Raw genomic sequence first — 3,187 nt, 5'->3', positions numbered from 1 at the left:
GCGAACCAGAGCGAAAGATACTCCGTAGATTCCTTTGAGCGGTGACCTCCGTTACTGCGTCAGCAAGATGAGGTAAGTATTCCTGTCGCCAGATCCTGCGGGTGCTGGATCGTTAAAATAATTGTATCTTAGGCATCGATTTCGGCGATTCACACGTTGAACCGTTGCCACCACGCCTGCGCTGGAACGTGGTGTGTGATAGTCCGCGGAGACCCTTTTGTGCTGCACGCCATATTTCTTGCCATAAGGACCGGAGCAGGCCCGACTGAAGTTGGACCCCTGATCCGTTAAGACCTCTTGGGGAACCCACCAGCTGAAAAATGTCAGCTGCGCATCTGCCCCTGGTCTGCGTATCGATAGGGTACAAGCGCACCGCCTCGGTGCGAGTTGGCAGAGAACTCACCACCACCCGGATGTATAATTTTTGCCCTGATCCGGGTCCATTCGTTGCTGAGAAGGTGCACCACTATGTCGCTGACCACTTCTGGAAAGGAGGCTTCTTCTAATAGGTGGTGGTAAGAGGCCTCAAAGGCTGCTTTCCCCTTGTCCCTGCCTTCGCCCACAATCTGGCAGGGGTCATTCAGGATGCAGTGACTGTCGGACATCGGTAGAAGACCCATGGCAGTAAAACCGTTCTGAGCGCCTCTGCTGTGCTCCGCCGGATTCCATGGCTGTTCCTGCTAGTGAAGCGTGACGGGATGTCAGTTGCGCAGCGTACAGCACCGCTTGTGGCGAACAATTCTGGAGGACCACCGAGCTGCCATACCTATACCCCGCCACCTTGACATCGTCGTCTTCCTAGGAGCGCGAGCCCATTCTTCGTAGCAGAACCCTTCTGGCCACAGAACCCATACTACGTGGCCATGACAAGCCCATCGGTCCTCAGGCGTCTGTTCCCGCAACTGGACAAGAAGTCGAGCGCAGGCCGTGGCTCATCCTGCATGAGGGTGATCTTCTGATACGCGCCTGGATACTCTCAGCTAGACGGTACCATAGAACCTGGGGACAAGGTGATGGAGAGAAGAGCAAGTCCCTCCCTTTCTTGCTGGGCATGAAGGTCCTCGAAGATACCCTAAGCAGCTGGCTCTGCTAGCTTGCTCATGTGGCCCGAACGCTCGCCGGCTCGAATACCCCAAGCCTCCTCCGACAGAGTTAGGTCCCGCAGCCCGGGGCGCGAGTAGCCTTCCCCAGTTGGTCGGGTGCAGTGCCCTTTGCCGACTCTGGACTAGAGTCACTACCAGGCACTGCTGAGTGCTACTAGGCCAGTCCTCAAGGTCCCCTTCCCATTAACAAACATCTGTGGGCAAATATGGGTTGTACCCCCACATCCTTGGGGCCCTCTCTTGGCCTCCTTCACTTCAAGATTTACTCTTGCACGGGCACCTTGAATGGGTCCCGCCCACACCCATCAGGAGTCAGGTAGTGTCGGGCAGCCATCCGATCTGAGCCTACCCCCTGGGGTCAGGCATAGCGTCACCTGCTGCACCCGTGTCCCAGTAGCCAGTACCTCCCTCCCATCTTACCTCAGGGAAACAGAATGCCACTCTTTCCGGAGGCAGCCCTGCGCCCACCGTAAACTCAAGAAACTCGGAGGCTGGCGCTTCAGCCCCCAGAGGAGCTGACCTGGGACCTCCCCCCCTCCCTTCATAGGTTGGTATGTTGCCAGCCCCCTTTCCCTGGAATGAGCCATCTCCCGATTGGCGTGTTACCCAGTCCACCCTCTGCGGGTTGGGTCTGCTCGGTCCGTCCCTAGAGCTTGGGGCACTGGTGCCCATATGTGGCCTCGCTTCGTGCCACATGATAGCAGCCATGTCTCGTGGGGTCCCTGAGTGGGTCGTGTAGGACCTGGACACTGGATTGTTCCCCTTTTGGCGGGGTTCTCCATTAGGCCCGTCTGCGGCGGACGTCGGTCCCATGATGACTCTCTCTGCGTTAGGCAGGCCTGCTCCTTCGAGGACTCTCCCTGCCTATCCCTGCTGACTGTCCACAAAATTGGTCAGCCAGTTGCCTGCGTGCTGCGGGTCTCCAGGCTTCTGGTCCCTCAACCACAGCCTCAGGTCGGACGGGCATGCTCAACAGGTGACTCCAGTATGAACAGGTCCAAGCACGGGTCCTCTTAGTTTGGGCCCAGCTGTCCACTTCGGGCATACCCCTGCGCCCGGTCTTTGGACCAGTGTAGTGTATTGGATCTCAACGGGTTTACGCTTGACTCGGAACTTTTCCAGTACATCTCAGAGTCGCAGCCCAAACTCGCGGAGCAGCCCTGTTTGAACAGTTCGTAGTCCCCGCCTCCGCCCCTTTCAGTCGGACTGTACACCTCCACGGCCGTGAGTCCAGTATAGGGGTGAGGAAACTGCGACCTGTTGCAGGGCCAACCCCTTGCAGCTCGCAGGCTTCTCAAGGCCGTCAGGAAGGTATTTCTTGTCCTCCCCCTCCTTACGCCGGGGCAGCAAGTGCGTATCAAGCTCTTTGTAGGCTTGGTCCCCCGCTCACTCACCCGCAGCCGGCCCACTGCCCTCAGTCGGCCAGCTCCAGCTCATGTTTTGTGGGTTCTCCTCATGTGTACGCTGTTTCGCTTCTCCTCAGCTCTTGCCTCTTATAATGCCGAGCTCCTCCGCATCTCAGGCTCCGTCTAGCTCAGAACTGAACTCGCAACTCGCAGTGCGGCTAAGTCCGGTAGTTGGCTAGGGAAGTGCCACGTTTCATTCTGCAAGGCAGCTGCAGGGGAGGTTTGCTCGGTCTGGGCTATGGGAGGTAGATTCTGTGTCCCGCTGCCGCGCGGGTTCCCAGGAATGGCTTATTGCATCCAGAGGGAAAGGAAGGATGGTTCTGGGTTGAAAGGAAGGACAAGCAAGCTCTGGGAGGATAATTGGGGAGGATTCCGGCGTGGGGCGTCGTGGCTTCTGGCTGGAGGGGTGTGGGGATTGTAGGGCTTGCGGGCTGGCAGGATCCCCTGGCTGATGACCTCTAGCCCGGGCGATAGGTGCAGGCTTCCACGTGACCCGGTGCCCTCAGGCAATTCGCTGGGGTCACATCCACAACCTCTCGTCGGCTCACGTTGTCCTCGTGGCTGGGAGGCGGCCAGGTGAGGTGGCTCCGTGCTTGTTGCTTGCAGGCGCCGGCGCAGAGCTCACACATTCGAGGTGTGGCAGATTCCGTGGGCCATGGAGCTGCGGTGACTTTTGTT

Source organism: Chelonoidis abingdonii, chromosome 10 (assembly GCF_003597395.2).
Source record: "Chelonoidis abingdonii isolate Lonesome George chromosome 10, CheloAbing_2.0, whole genome shotgun sequence".
NCBI lineage: Eukaryota > Metazoa > Chordata > Testudines > Testudinidae > Chelonoidis > Chelonoidis abingdonii.
Note: the sequence above shows the minus strand (reverse complement) of the source record.